At 34.3% G+C, this 17,154-nt stretch overlaps 1 protein-coding gene across 10 annotated transcripts in view; it reads left to right on the plus strand.

The window, feature by feature from the left end:
* SOX6 (SRY-box transcription factor 6) overlaps positions 1 to 17,154 on the plus strand; it is a 784,476-nt gene that overhangs the window by 264,363 nt on the left and 502,959 nt on the right. For 9 of the 10 annotated variants that reach the window (XM_050759335.1, XM_050759331.1, XM_050759334.1 and 6 more), the window contains one exon: positions 4,972 to 5,045. The gene's annotated coding sequence lies outside the window, so the exon portion shown is untranslated. Of the gene's footprint in view, positions 1 to 4,971; positions 5,046 to 15,551; positions 15,668 to 17,154 lie in introns of all 10 variants that reach the window. The other variant, XM_050759333.1, reaches the window with a different exon arrangement.

Below are 17,154 nucleotides of genomic sequence, written 5' to 3' on the forward strand. Positions count from 1 at the left end.
TTTTTAATTATTAACATCTCCATTTTAAAAAAATACTGGACATTAGCTTAATGTCAGTTCTACTGAAAGTCAAATTTTACATTTTATTATTTATAGTTAATTCAAATTCTGCATAATTTAATATGATTATTAAGGAAAAAGAAAACTAAGCATTATGTAGTTCAAGAAACATGGGTTTAATCTAGTAAAGCCATAAGCAAAAAAAGTGATAATAACAGTGAAGAATTGAAATTTTTAAATTGATGGAGCTTTGGAGGAAATAGCAATAGTTTTAATGCAACAATCACATCTCCTTGAAAACCCACTTCAATTTGCATACAGGATATTTTTAATGTGTAATTTTTATTTTGATATATGAAAGACCAGGCATTGATATTTTCCTAAAAGTTAGTTGAGAGAATCAATGCTTTGAAGACAGTTGTTTTAATTCAGTGGCTCACTATGTATAATATTAGTAAAATCAATGCATCAATAAATTTAAAAAATTATTTAATTCTTGACTTCAGTTTTAATCATGCAATGCTACAATTTAATGTAAAAGCAGACAAAATTTGTTACAGGTGTTTTGGAAGCACTTTAGTACTTTAAATAATACCTCAGAATCACTGAATCTCAGGGCTGTAAGGTCATTTAGTACAACCACCCATTTGATACTTGAACTTTCTTGCTAACTCAAATAATAAAAAGAAGGTAAGGGGAGGGGGGTTACTAAAAACAGAAGTGGGTTTGGCTTAAAGACAGGCTTTAGGCAGGATTTAAAAATGTAGCTTGAAAGCTTTTAAAGTCTAATTATACAGGGAGGTGGCAATGTTTTTATTTGCTATTTACCTTTGATCTATTACCTATTTTTGGTAGAGTGGGACAAGCTTTTGTGAAAATGTTTATGGTTTCTTCATTTGATGTTAAGACACTCATTTGAAGTTGCCCTGTAATTTTTAGGGTTTTTAAAACTAATATTAATATTTGGCTTTTGCCCCCAGACTAATAGCAAGTTATCCTAGATCTGGGTGATTTCTTTTGAATCTCTAAGTGATGTACTGGATTTAGAAATAGCTTCCTCATTTTGGCACACATTAGACATGCTAAGTATAAAAAATCTAAATAATATCAAACCATAAGAGTAAGAAAGTAAAAATAACCTATGGCACCCTGCCCAATGTTAATATTTTTGTTAAATTATATTTTGTGAAACTTATACATGCATATATATTTGATTTTCACATAAATATTTGATATTCTATAAATTGGTGGGCTTTTATTATACACATATTTTTTATTCAACAATGTATTGTGGCAATCTTTTTTGTCAATATAGATTTATATAATGATTTTTAATAATTACAGGGTAGTGTTATATGTTTTTAGCACAATTTACTTATTCAATCAATTCCTAATTCTGGCTATTATAAAAAACTGTAGTAAACATACATATTAAATGTGTGTATCTTTTATCATATTTATAATGAGCTCCTTAAGATAATTTTTGAAAGTAACGTTGAAATCTCAAAGGATATGGACAGTAAAAGTTTTAAAACTTATTATAAAATTGCCATTCAGAAAAGTCATACATTTATAATCCCATCAATAGTACATGAAAGTGCTTATTTTTCCACACTCTCACCAATACCAGTTTTTGTCCAGTTTATAAAATGTTTTGCCAATATTATGAGTGAAAATATTTTATTTACATTTATTTGGCTATTTGGGAGATTATACACATTTTCATATTATTGGACATTTGCATTTCTTCATTTGTACACTTCTTCTTTGTATCCCTTGTTTTTTTTTTTTTTTTTTTTTTTTGAGACAGAGTCTCGCTCTGTCACCCAGGTTGGAGTGCAGTAATGCAATCTCGGCTCACTGCAACCTCCGCCTCCCAGGTTCAAGTGATTCTCATGTCTCAGTCTCCTGAGTAGCTGGGATTACAGGTGTGCACCACCACGCCTGGCTAATTTTTGTATTTTTAGTAGAAACAGGGTTTTGCCATGTTGACCAGGTTGGTATCAAACTCCTGGCCTCAAGTGATCTGCCTGCCTCGGCCTCCCAAAGTGTTGGGATTACAGGCATGAGCCACTGCGCTTGGCCCCTTGTGCATTATTATATTGAAGTATATGTAGTAATGCATTTTTTATTTAGTACATTAAGAATATGTTAAAGACTTGCTGACTAAATATTATGGAGCAAATTACCACCATGGTCAGATGTGTAATAGACTATGACCCAGCTCAGATTATTGATTGTTTGAAATCCTTGATGGGAAAGGCCTTTTTTTTTTTTTTAATTTAAAATTTTTGTGTTCTTACTGTCCAGTGTGATCTTTAACCCATGATCACTCTCTGCTGAATGTATAAATGAGCAAATAGAGAACTGGAACAATCCATGGGTGATTACGTGTTCTGAGGATTCGTTTTACCAAACAGATTGAGATTTTCCAGAACACATAATGATTTGCTCTGGCATTTCCTTCTCTATCTTTTCACATTTGTGCTGCCCTCAGGACCATAGTGACTGCTTTTATTTTTGGAAATGTCTTTTTAAGATAAACTTTCCTAGTTCTTAAAAAAGTACCTATTTCAATTGTGTGTGTATTATTCTTAACTCTTTGCCCCTCATAAAATGTTGCTTGTTTAGCCTTCAGTTATCTGCCTGCAGAAGTATGCATTAAAGTCATTTTAAAAATTATGTAGTAATGAACTCTTTGACCATAGGAACTTATTTTTTTAAATTCTTTGCTCTAAACTTCACCAATAGTGCAAATCAGTTGATAATGAGATTCACAGTTGCTTTAAACATATGTAGCAGGACTGCACTGATATGATGAATAAGATTTATTGACTTTGTATTGGTGTATGTGAAAATGTTATTTGTTTTAAATGTCTGGAATCTGACTTGTTCCAAAATTAAAAATATTTCTAGAGTTAGAGATCTTAATTCAAGATAGCTCATTGATTAAAAAATTAAATCTACCCTAACCGCAATATTTTCTGGTTGCATTTTCTTTTAGCTCCCCATCCTTTATGTGGAAGTGAAGGGATAGGATGTATCATGTATCTTGCATAATTCCAATTAATGCTTTTAAAAAAGTATTTGCCAGAAAAGCAAGGTGTGGTATTTTAAAATGTATAAGTACTAAAACTTCTTTTGGATTCTTCTAGAATTTAGACTTTTGGATATACAGCATTTTGCTATAAAATTTATTTAGTGGGTAACTTCTTTATAAAGAAATTATAATTTATAATTCAGCATGTGAGGATGGCATGTGAGGATGGTTTGAATCAGAACCAGTACTCTTTGATGGTTTTGGATAATATACACAGTGTGTCCAGGTAGGCTTGTCTGGTGTCCCAGATAAAATTACTCTCCCAGATCCCTAAACAGCAGAAGCAATGAGGAAGAAAAGGGTATAATGCCAAAAATTAATAACAGAGCTACATCCCCCTGGCCAGACTGTCCTGTACTTCTTGCACTGTGGAAATAGGCATTACAGAATTGCTGGAAACTGGTGAAACTAGAGTAGGGAAGCCCTGAGGCACCATTTCCTACAAGGACAAGAAGGTTTAGTGAAGAAGTCTAATGGGTATATTAGCTGTTGATGCTTAAAGCTGTTCAAATGCCCACACTTTTGTCATCTATTAATCTTTAAAAAAATTAAAACAATTTTTTTAGAGATGGGGTCTCACCATGTTGCCTAGGCTGGTCTTGAACTCCTGGACTCAAGCAAACCACTTGCCTCAGCCTCCCAAAGTATTGGGATTACAGGTGTGAGCCACTGCACCTGGCTCTATTATCTATCAATCTTGACTAGAAAATAGAATAAATTACCTGATCATTTAGGTAAAGCATATTTTAGGGGTTGGAGAGGGCTGAGTTAGATATTTATTTCATATTTCATCTTAATTTCAGATGCCTATACCTAATCTGTTAAGGTCATTTGTGCTATAATTGCAAAGTTGGGTGCAGTGGTTCCAACAAATGATGTTGATCAAGATCCATTGTTTTTCAGAAGGATTTTATTTAAATCTAGTTAGCTGTAACTAACCTAGATATTTGCTGGCTATATTTAAAAACTGCAGATTGAATCAAACCAGTCCCTAGAGCCTAGGAAAGTTCCTGACCTAAATTAGGAACCCAAGCTCTATTATTATTTTTTGATGACTACTACTCATAGCCATGCTCACATTTTTGAAAGAATACAGCCTCTGTAACAAAGTTTCTTTGTTTTAATGGAGCTAAAAATATGCTGTATTTAGACCAAACAATAAAAATAAACTACCAAACTACCTTCTAATGCATGGGGGTCCTGGATAGAGGAAATCATAGGCATTTAGAGGCATAAAATGACTCTTTGTATGTTAAAAATTTGTATAAGGCTAGCTCTGTGTGTTTGAGTTGCATCTGTTACCTCTTCAGTGAGAATAAAGTATATGTGAGCAAAAGAATTTTGAATTGAATTATGGCTTCTACAGAATGCATCATATATAATAGCCTAAGCATCTTATGGGTTCCACACCTAGGTAGAACAAACACTTCATTCTTTCTTATTAATTCTACCTACAAGATATTCCTGTCAGACACATTTAAGATATTCTCTGTGAAGCTAATTCATTTCAACTTGCAGACATATATTAAATGTTTTTCAAATATAAATTATAAGCCTATTTCTTTCTTTCTTTCTCTTAAAAATTTTTTCCCTTTTATTCTTACTTATTTGTACTTTTAACACCTACTTTATTACCGATTTTTTTTTTTAAAGAGCAATATTGGATGGAGATCTGGCATTCTTAGATGTAGAACAATGAAATAATTGTTTCTTTTGGCATTATCATTTTGGAAAAAGTTATTAGAGTAGATGGGGATAACTACATGAGTTAAAAATCATATGATTTGTAGCCAGAATGTATACTTCTTTCATAAAGCATATAAATGCAATTTACTTACCCTTTTTAATTTCATTTTCTATTAAATTTTCAGGTCACTTTCATGAGTTCAAAAGCAATTTACCAGTGATTTCTGGGTGCTGGGGCTGATATTTTTTGTGCATATTTGTAAGTATTGGTTTATTACTTTTCTCATTGTGCAATGAAACAGTCACAGTTTGTAAACAAGTTCTTAACTCCTAGTATGTGTGATTTTTATTAGTTTTTTTGCGATTGTTTTGTAATTATTATTTTTTGATAAGTGTTTTCTTGGGAGGAGCATACAAAAAAGTACCAGCTGGTAAAAAAGCCTCAATTTATTGTAATTTCCAGTGAAGTAACACAATGCAGGGCCCATTATAATAAGCTTAAAGAATAAATATCTTACTCTTTGAGAATAGGGCTGAATTGTAGGAATGAGTTATCTTAAAGAGTCTAGTCTATATACACATGAATAATTTACACTGATAACTTCTGCTAGTCTTCTGGTTGGCTGTACTTGAAAAGTGCTATGTGCCTGTGCCCATAGAAAGTATGTGAGACAGTATAGAATTCAAAGAGCTGTTAGCACATGAGGAGATAATGTACAGGTATACCTCGTTTTATTGCACTTTGTTTTATTGTGCTTTGCAGATTTTTTAAAAAACAAATTAGAGGTTTATGGCAACCCTGCATTGAGCAAGTCTATTGGCACCGTTTTTCCAACAGCATGTGCTCACTTCATGTCTCTCTGTTACATTTTCATAATTCTCACAATATTTCAAACTGTCTCATTATTATTATGTCTATTATGATGATCTGTAATTAGTGATCTTGATGTTACTATTGTAATTATTATGGGGCCCCACCAAACAAGCCCATATAAGGTGGTGAACTTGTGTGTATTGTGTGTATTCTGATTGTTCCACCAACTGGCTGTTCTTCTATCCCTCTCCTTCTCATTGAGCCACCCTATTCTCTGAGGCACAAAAATATTGAGATTGGGCCAGTTAATAACCCTACAATGACCTCTAAGTGTTCAAGTGAAAGGAAGAGCAGCACATTAAAGAATCACATTAAATCAACAGTTACAAATGACTCAACTTTGTGAGAAAGGCATGTTGAAAGCTGAGACAGGTCAAAAGCTAGGCCTCTTGTACCAGTTAGCCAAGTTGTGAATTCAAAGGGAAAGTTCTTGAAGGAAATGCAAAGTGCTACTCCAGTGAATTATGAATGATAAGAAAGCAAAATAGCCTCATTGCTGATATGGAGAAAGTTCGAGTGGTCTGGATAGAAGACCAAATGAGCCACAACATTCCCTTAAACCAAAGCATAATCCAGAGTAAGGTCTTAACTCTCTTCAATTTTTGTGAAGGCTGAGAGAAGGGAGGAAGCTTCAGAAGAAAGTTTGAAGCTAGCAGAGATTGGTTCACAGGGTTTAAGGAAAATAGCAGTCTCCATAACATAAAAGTAAATGTGACACAGCAAGTGCTGATGGAGAAGCTGCAGCAAGTTATCCAGAAGATCTAGGTAAGACCATTGAGGAAGGTGACTACATCAAACCACAGACTTTCAATGTAGATCAAATAGCCTTATGTGGGAAGAAGATGCTATCTAGGATTTTGATAGCCAGAAAGGAAAGTCAGTGCCTGGCTTCCAAAGACAGGTGGATACTTTTGTTAGAGGCTAATGCGGCTGGTGAATTTAAGTTGAAGCCAATGCTTATTTACCATTCTGAAAATCTTAGGGCCTTTAGGAATTAACTCTGCCTGTGCTCTATAAATGGAATAAGGAAGCCTGAGTGACAGCACACTTGTTTATAGCATGGTTTACTGAGTCTTTTAAGCCCACCGTTGAGACTTACTACTCAGGAAAAAAGATTCCTTTAGAGATGTTATTACTCATTGACAATGCACCTAGCCATCAAGAGCTCAGATGGAGATGTACATGGAGATTATTGTTGTTTTCATGCCTGCTAACTCAGCATCCATTCTGTAGGCCATGGTCAAGGAGTAATTTCAACTTTCAAGTCTTATTATTTCAGAAGTACATTTTGTAAGGCTGTGGTTGCCATACATAGTAATTCTGCTAATGGATCTGAGCAACATAAATTGAAAACTTTATAGGAAGGAGTCACCATTCTAGATACCATTAAGAATGTTTGTGATTCATGGGAGTAAGTAAAAATAGCAATATTAAGAGGAATTTGAAAGAAATTTATTTCAACCCTTATGGATGACTTTGAAGGGATCAAGACTTCATTGGAAGAGGTAACTGCAGATGTGGTAGAATAGCAAGAGAAGTGGAATTAGAAGTAGAATTAGAAGTGGAGCCTAAAGATGTGACTGAATTGCTGCAGTCTCATGATACAACTTTAACAGACGAGGAGTTGCTTCTTCTAAATGAACAAAGAAAGTAGTTTCTTCAGATGGAATCTGCCCTGGTGAAAGATGCTGTAAACATTGTTTAAATGATAACAAAGGATTTAGAATATTACATAAATGTAGTTGATAAAGCAGCAGCAGAGTTTTAGAGTATTGACTCAACTTTGAATGATGTTCTGCTGTGGGTAAAATGCTATCAAACAGCACTGTATACTACAGAAAAATATTTTGTAAAGGAAGAGTCAATGAGGCAAACTTTGTTGTCTTATTTTAAGAAATTGCCACAGTCGCATCACGAGGTCAGGAGTTTGAGGCCAGCCTGGCCAACGTGGTGAAACTCCGTCTCTACTAAAAACACAAAAAATAGCCGGGTGTGGTGGTGTGCACCTGTAGTCCCAGCTACTCGGGAGGCTGAGGCAGAAAAATTGCTTGAACCCAGGAGGTGGAGGTTGCAGTGAGCCGAGATCGTGCCACTGCACTCCAACCTGGGCGACAGAGCAAGACTCCGTCTTGAAAAAATAAAACAAAACAAAACTAAAAAAGAGAAATTGCCACAGCCACCCCAACCTTCAGCAACTACCACCCTGACCAGTCAGCAGCCATCAACATCAAAACAAGAGCCTCCACCCATCAAAAAGATTACATCTCACTGAAGGCTCAAATGATCATTATGATTTTTTAGCAATAAAGTATTTTTAATTAAGGTATATACATTGTTTCTTAGACATCATGCCATTGTACACTTACCAGAGTACAGTATAGTGTCAACATAACTTATACGCACTGGGAAACCAAAATGTTTGCATGATTTGCTTTATCACAATATTTGCTTTATTGCAGTGGTCTGGCCCAAACCTGCAATATCTTCAAGCCATGCCTATACTAAGGCATACTGCTCTTCCCCATCCACAAAACACCATTATATTTTAAATAATATTTTGGAGAACAAAGGTACTTTTCATAAGTAAAGAAGACAAATTTCAAGAAAAAATTGAATGAACTTTAAAGATCTATTAAAGTATTTGAAATTAATCAATATATATTATATAGAAGTGGTGCAGAGTGTGTGGCAGGTATTAAAAATGTCTGTGTGTATGTAAACCTATATTTAAGTAACTTGCATTTAAAATATATGTGTATGTGTACATTGTTGTAAACTGTTGGTGTTTAAGGGGCTTTTTTACATTTGATAACAGCAAAGACACAGGAAACTTTCTTTGTTAGTTTACTGCTATAAGCGGGTTTTAAAGAATATACTCCTAGGAAATTATTTGAAGTAAGTAATGTTATAAATTAGAGTTTAAATGATTCTGTATTTAAGCAGAGCTATTGAAAATTTATTTAATACCAGCTTTACCTTTCTTTTAATAATAGTATTGATTAGGACAGGCATTTTGAACCAGCTTAAAAAAATAGATATTCATGTTTAATATAGTTTAATACATTTTATGTATTTTAATGCTTTAGTAATAAATTGTTATTTTATGACACGGTATCAATTTACATTTTATTATTTTTAGACGTAAGTCTTATGTAAAGCACAAAATTATATAAACTGTGGGGTCATTTAGATTAAACATAAACTTTTAATTTATGCAAGGTATTGTGGTAGGGATTAGGAGGCAAAGAAGATGGAGAAAGAAATATAAAGTATGTTTGAAGGGCTCTTTGTGAAAACAGAGGATTCTAAGGAACTGAACTTATTCTACTGGAAATCTGAGTGAAGGGAAATAATTTTGAGCTGTCCAAATCTTATCTTAGTTGCTTTGTCTCTTTTTTACCTCCTTTCTCTCTTCTTTTATATTATTTAGTCATTCCCTTTAGTAAGTTTTTAGGATGAGTAAAGTTTTTAAAGTGACAAATATAATTACCAGCATTTCAACCAAGATGGCCTTCATTAAAATATAGTTTACATTTCTTATCACCCAAAGGCTCTGTTTCCTGAATTCTTCACTTTATTCCCTCCACCAAGACACATTTAGACTAACTTTGAATGGTGGTGATCCAAGTAGCTGAGCACTTTCTTTTGATTTAACAAAGGGAAAGGCTAAAATTAGAAGGAGCACTCTTGATGTAGTTTCTGTATGGTTATTTCTGGAGTTCCACGTTTAAAAAAAAAAAAAGGCCGGGCACGGTGGCTCACGCCTGTAATCCCAGCACTTTGGGAGGCCGAGGCGGGTGGATCACGAGGTCAGGAGATCGAGACCATCCTGGCTAACACAGTGAAATCCCGTCTCTACTAAAAATACAAAAAAATTAGCCGGGCGTGGTGGTGGGCTCCTGTAGTCCCAGCTAATCAGGAGGCTGAGGCAGGAGAATGGCCTCAGCCTCCCCAGTGAACCCGGGAGGCGGAGCTTGCAGTGGGCCGAGATCGCGCCACTGCACTCCAGCCTGGGCGACAGAGCGAGACTCCATCTCAAAACAACAACAACAACAAAAAAAAAAACCAAAAAACTTTTAGTCAGATTTTGTCTGGCCCCTTAGGCAGATGTCATGCTAGTCATACAGGCTTAAAGCAATTATTTTCTGATCTTGAGAATTTACATATGCTTGTTTAGGGCATGGGCTTTGGTGTTTCTTTGGTCAGTGATCTCAGGTTTTCCTAGGGCCGTGTCCTGACTGTAGAACCTTTTGGTTAAAGAAATATAGCCAGATGATACTATGACTAAGATAAGTCAGATGAAATTAACATGGCATCCAAAATTCCTGAGTTTCTACTTCTCTCATTTGTTATGGAAACTGTCCAACCACTTATACTGAAAGATGAGGCATCTAAAACGATAGAAATATTTATCTCGTCAGGCCTGAGAATAGGCAAATGGGTTCAACGACAATGACTTCTTCTATGAACCTTAATTTTCATGTCCTAGAACTGCTTATTTGCTGCATGATCTAAGGCAGAAAGTTATACCTCATGGCCATAGGAAGGTTTCTTAGTAAGGTGTGCAAGCCCGTCTATGAGATAAGGAAAATGGGATATTGTTTTGCACATCCATAATGAATGGGCTACACCAAGAGTGTGTGAGAACCGATTGGAATCTTACCTACTCAAATCAACTACCCAGGCCAGAAGAGGAAAACAATGGGAAGGAAAATGGCTATCTCTTCAGAAGCTGCATTTTATTCTAGTGGTTTTTTTTTTTCCTTAAAAAAATAAAACTTCCTTTTTTTCTTTTCCTGAAGTAGGCATTGTGGAAGATTGCCTTATTTTGCATGTTCTTATCTCACATTTGATTTTTTAAATCTCTAATGAAAAATAATTATGTAATTCGGACCATTTAATTTTACCAGAGCAGTAAATGATGGGTTAAAGAAAAAACAAACAGAAAAACAGACATAGTTTATTAGCTACCCTGCTTTTTCAGGTTACCCAAATCTTTTTAGTAATTTGATAATGAATTCCTGTAAAAAAATTCTATCTTGGCTCATGGTCTCTAATAGCAATCTTTTTCCTGAGGTCTCTGACAAGGATTTTATTGTGTGGTACAAAAAGTGATTATTGCCTAACTCTAGGCTTGAGGCAATAATAATACCAACAGAATATTAAGATAGTATAACACTTGATTCTGCAGACATTTAATTGACTGAATTTCACAAAAACTCTGTGGGATGAGTAGGAATTGTCTTTATTTTTGCAGAGTAGCAGGATTCAAACCTTGAATTCATGGTATAAATTTAGTGCTCCTTTCACAACACCGTGCTGTCCCCTTTCAGAGAGAATTTCAGCTCTCTTTTGTTTTTGATCACTATCTCAGTCTTCACTTGGTTGCTGTATAAATATTTTTGAAATTTTGAGGTAGATTAAGTCAGGGAGGATATTGTAGGGACGTTTTTACCACTTACTTCATTTCCTCAGGTTCCTGGACCATTTGGTCCTCCCTGATATTTTCCTACTCCTCTATTCCAAAACTGCCACATGTCATGCTTCAGCTGAAAGTTTTTGAATTACATAGATTTTTAGGAAACAAACAAACAAAAATCACAAAATCATGTCTTTGTGGCATTTTAAAATGGAAAGAAATCTGTTTAAAATTGAGCATAGCCCAGACCAAAGATCCCTCAGTGAGAACATCTGTGATTTTAAGGACAAGTAGGTCTAAGTGCGTTATCTTTAAAAAATATTATTCCAGGCTAATCTTGACATAGAGCAGGTAAATAAAAAAGATGAGCTGTGAAAATCCACAAATAGGGCTTGAATGCCATTTTCCATGACAACGGGAGCTGCCCCATGAAAGCATTAATGCTGGGAATGTAAGGAATTTAAAATTGTGCCTTCTCAGTTTTACAGTTGTATGCTCATGTTAATTAGAGATATACTGACATTTGAAGTATCTACATTAATACACACAGCTACTATACATTTGTGAACTGTGGCCAGAAATCTACTTTAATTGAAAGGAGTTTGCTAATCTGTATGTGTACACCCATTACATTTTAAGCTTTTAAATTTTATATACTAGGGCCCTTAGATACTTGTTCTTTCTGCCCTGTCTACTTTCTGTTTCTAATTTATACCTGAAAGGACAGCCTGGCCTATTTTTAATCTCTTAGTGGTGTTTTGGAGCTGTATGGATGGAATTTTGAGAAAATAATATTTTTAATAGTGCTTTTTATTTGCTGTAGTTTTGAATCTTTTTTTCCCTCTCTGACTTTCTAAATTACTGTTTTTTCTTGCAAACCTTTAAAATGGCCTGCCACCAAAATAAGGTAGGATTTAGGTTTATGAAATTTGCTTCACTGACTCTATTTAAGGACAAAAAAGCTACTCTTTATCGTCACACTATGGTTTTAGTCAGAAAAGCGCAATGTTAGAGACATTAATGGAATAAACAGTGAAAAGGAATTCTGGTTTTTCCAGTATAGCTGAGTTTTATCTTTCAGTCTTCATGTCAAGCCATGTGTCTTAATTTTTGATTTGCAAATAGGTTCACAATAGCTTGATGACTTTTTGAGGTCATTTTTAACCCTAGAATTTTTGCTTTGTCTGTCTTACATTTAAAGGAAGATCTTACATCTATTTTTTGCAAGCTTGTATTTCTTAAGAATCTGTCAGAATTTTTAACCTAATTGTTTTGTGTTTGTTGTCTAATGAAACTCCCGCACTTACTTTTTGGACCAGTCCCTGAATATTACACAAGGCCGGTTAGAAAGAGGCTTCATTTTTGTAGCACCAGAACAAACTGCTCTAAAAAGTTTGTTAATACTCTGGACTTGTTTCATTAAACCATTTTACTGGCACTATTAAACCACTGAGACCTGGGACCATTAAAATTTACTCAGTTACTATTATTATTATTATGGCCTATTTTACACTTTATTACTTTTTTTTCACTGTACCAAGTTCCTCTGTTCTTTATTCTTTCATGTTGCTTACTACATATTGTGCCACCACAGCACATTTGGTAATTTCAAGTTAATTGCTCAATTATCAGTGATAGTCATGAAGCATTTGAAACATGCACGGTGGAAGATTTTCAAAATTTCAAAATAAGTTGGTGTGTCATAATCTTAAATGTGAAACATGCCAATATCTGCAGGCATAAAAATACACAGCCTGAGCTAGGCATTTCAGGAAGGCAAAAACCTACTCTTAAAATCAGGGCTTTTGTCTGGCACTGAAGTGTTTCATCTTCGCTAATTTCAAACAACATGTCTAAATTTGATCTTGGTTTACTTTTCAACTCTAAAAATTTGGTCGTAGTTTATAAAAGAAAATGGAAGTAGAACTGTATTGATTCTGTCTGAATGTTTTACCATGACCTCATAATCCTGTATTCACCGTAAAGTGGAATTGGTGTGAGGTGGATCCATGTTGGATGCCAATCAAGGAAGCTGACTTATTAAAGAAGCAGAACTCATAAGGCAATCCTCTAGTCAGAGGACAGTGTTACAGTGAAGATTGGATATTGATGATTTATTGATACTGAAAAACAAACCCACAAAAACAATGACACTTTGAGGACTTACTCTGAATCCTATACACTAGTATTCTCAGATGCCTTCAAAACAACTTACACATTATAGCAAAATAATTATTGTAACTCTTTTGGCAACTAGGCAAACTATCATTAAATTTTTGCATTAGTATTCAGTTTAGGGTTTTCTCTAAAGTAATATAGTGCCAACAGCTCTTTTTTTTAGATGTTATTATAGTTCTTTCACATTTTTATAGTACTGTAGTAAAGTTGAATTTACTGGATACATTTGAAGGTGGAGTAGAGTTCCTCAAGAGTCAACATTAAAGTGATTCAGTGCCCGATGGAGAAAAATTCTTTTTAACTTGAGATTGGAAACAATGTGGTGGTTGGGGGGCAATTTTCTAAGAACTGCTAATAAATTTGAATATTTCCCTAAAAAGCTGCTCTCTGAACTTGTTTTTAACCAAGAAGAGAAGCTAAATCATCTTCCAGTATTCTTACATAGCTTCCATTAATATTGAAAGTAACTAAGTGCATATAGAGAAGGGGAAATAAAGCCATTATTTAAGCTTAGTGGTGGTCTCACATATAAAGAAGTGAAGAAGTGTCAATAAATACACTAATTGGGCATAGCTGGCTTTTTTGTTGTTATTTAACCTTTAGCATGTCTTTTTTTTTTTTTTTTAACTTTTAAGTTCGGGGGTACATGTGCAGGTTTGTTACATAGGTAAACTTGTGTCATGAGGGTTTTTTGTACAGATTATTTCATCCTCCAGGTATTAAGCCAAGTACCCATCAGTTAGTTTTTCTGGTCCTCTCCCTTCTCCCACTTTCCACCCTCTGATAAGCCCCAGTGTGTGTTGTTCCCCTCTATGTGTCCATGTGTGCTCATCACTTAGCTCCCACTTATAAGTAAGAATATGTGGTGTTTGGTTTTCTGTTTCTGCATTAGTTTGCCAATAATAATGACCTCCAGCTCCATCCATGTCCTGCAAAGGACATGATGTCATTCTTTTTATGGCTGCATAGTATTCCATAGCGTGTATATACCACATTTTATTTATTCAGTCTATCATTGATAGTCATTTAGGTTGATTTCTTGTCCTTGCTATTGTGAATAGTGCTGCAATTAATATATGCATGCATGTGTCTTTATAACAGAATGACTTACATTCCTTTGGGTATATACCCAGTAATGGGGTTGCTGGGTTGCATGGTATTTCTGTCTTTAGGTCTTTGAGGAATCGTCACACTGTCTTCCACAATGGTTGAACTAATTTACACTCCTCAAACAGTGTATAAGCATTCCTTTTTTCTCCACAATGTTACCAGCATCTGTTATTTTTTTACTTTTTAGTAATAGCCATTCTTACTGATATAAGATGGTATCCCATTGTGGTTTTGATTTGCGTTTCTCTAATGATCAGTGATGTTGAACTTTTTTTCATATGATTGTTGGCCACATGTACGTTTTCTTTTGAGAAGTGTCTGTTCACGTCCTTTGCCCACTTTTTCATGGTGTTGTTTTTTTCTTGTAATTTTGTTTAAGTTCCTAATAGATGTTGGGTATTAGACCTTTATCAGATGTATAGTTTTCAAAAATCTTCCCCCATACTGTAGATTGTCTGTTTACTCTGTCAATAGTTTCTTTTGTTGCACAGAAGCTCTTTAATTAGATCACATTTGTCAATTTTTGCTTTTATTTTATAGCAGTGGTCTATAAGATGTAAAATATAGTCTGTCTATAATTCAGGAAAAAGTGAAGTCATTGATTACTCAGGTTTTTAGATAGAAATATTTTAGTAACTATTCAGTTTATAAAGATTGAATAATAAATGAAATGTGTCACTCTCAGCTTATAGTTTTATCTCAAGTTCATATTTTATGTTGTTTTGGAATATTGGTAAAAATGATTATAATTTCACCAAATTTTTGCTAGCTCCAAAGCATAAAAATGTGAGTTAAAGATTGCCAATAAAAGGTAAAGCATTTTGTGTATTCTCTCTCTCTCTTTGAGTATGACTTACATATTTATTGCTGGAGGTATTCAAAGACGTGAGGCAATGACAATATAAAAAGAATAATTTCCAAATCATCACCTTTCATAGATAACTGGAAAAAGAGATAATATTCTTAGTGTTTAATTATTCAAAAAAGTTTGTTCATGTGATGTAATGCTTGTTATTATTATTATTTGCTTAGCACTATAGGCTTGACACAGTGCTTACAAGAGAAGAAAAGATGGTCTCTACCCCCAGGACTTAAAACTTGTTATGTTACTAGAGAGTTTATGTGGGTGGAGTTTTCTTTGGATACAAACTGTACTGGAGTTAGCTCTTTCTCTTTCTTTTCAGCTCACACAGTTTGATATAAACTTAAGTGAATGAATTCATTAATAAAAGCAGATTTTCTATTTTTATTTCACCTCTGGGCTATTTTATACCTTTGGAGCACACAAGCACAACAAAAGGTATGTTTTACAGTTAATTATTTTTCCCTTTTTGAATCCTGACATCATAGATAATTAAGCAACAGCATTAATGGAACCTAAGTCTCCACTCCTATAAGTGCCTACATTGGGCAGAATATAGATTCTTTCTTTCCTTAAAGCTAAGGCAGGCTGGTGACAAGCCTATCACTTAGTTTTAATTACTGCCACTAGTATTCTGATGTTTCATTGAACAAAATGAAGAAATCCAGATGTATTATTTTTCCATTATTATATATATTGTAGAATCAGTAATCAGAATGGATTGTTTTAAGGGTGAGATTGATCTCACATATTTTGATATCTGATATAGTAGTAAGTGTGTGCTCATTGGATGACTGACAGTTTTAAGGGATTAAAACATTCTGAGCTTTGTCCTGGCAGAGGCAGTATGTGGAAGCCACTAATTATGTTGACTCTGTGACTAGTTAGAGTTTTTCCCTGGAATTGTAGTCACAAGACAGATTACTAAATGGCAATATCTGGGAGACATGAAAAATATGGGTATAAACAAGAGAGTTGAGTGTCAGAAAACTTTGAGGGCCTTGGAGCTTTTTGAGACAATATGGTTGAACAAATGGAGAAAATATCTGTTCCTCCTACTTCATTGCAGTAATTAAGAAGAGGAGAAAAAGGCAGAGTGATAAGTTAAACAGTAAATGATTGAAATAAGAGATTTTTTGTAGCATCACAAAATGGATTTTAGGACTTTTTTAAGATGTGGAAATACTGCTTGGATCAGACAATACCAATGTAAAAGGAGTTCTACAGTTTTTTTCCCCCTAATTTATGTAAAGTTTATTTATTTCAACTCAGTGCCCCCTAAGTACAACTTTAGGAATTTTAGGAAATGTATGTCTACTTGATAAAAACCAATGAGAACAATTTTGCTTTCTCTGGGTAAAGGTTAATATAGATGTGTATGAAAATAATCATCTATGTATTACACTCTGATATTGTATATCAGAGACCTTTAGAAAGTTCTCATTCATTGTAACTATGACCAAGAAGCGTGTTTATATCTGATAGATCAAATAATCAGGTGAATTAGGTTTATAATGTGGTATATGATGTTTTTAGTTTTGGGGGTTGGGAATCTCTTTGGAATCACTTTTCTGACAAGTAACTTACAGTGTAATGAATCTTCTTTCTCCTTCTTTTCCCCTTCCCCTTCCTTTTCCTTTCTCCTCTCTCTTCTGTCCTTCCTTTTTTTTCATTTAGAAAGAGATTGTTTCTAATTAGTCTGTATGCTATGTGCTGAGTTGTGTGATAGTACCTAAGACATGTATCTTAAATTGTATGCAGGGTCACCGTTTTGATTAAGAACTGAAAAGTACTGATTGGGCTTCTTATATAAACTAAAGGCACTCTAGTCCACTTTGGGCAATCAAAGAAACTAAGGAACTGTTGGAATTAGTTTTACTATTTTGGGGTGATGAAGATAGGATAATGAGAAAGAAATTATAGTC

This window comes from Macaca thibetana, chromosome 14 (genome assembly GCF_024542745.1).
Source record: "Macaca thibetana thibetana isolate TM-01 chromosome 14, ASM2454274v1, whole genome shotgun sequence".
NCBI classification, from domain to species: Eukaryota; Metazoa; Chordata; class Mammalia; order Primates; family Cercopithecidae; genus Macaca; species Macaca thibetana.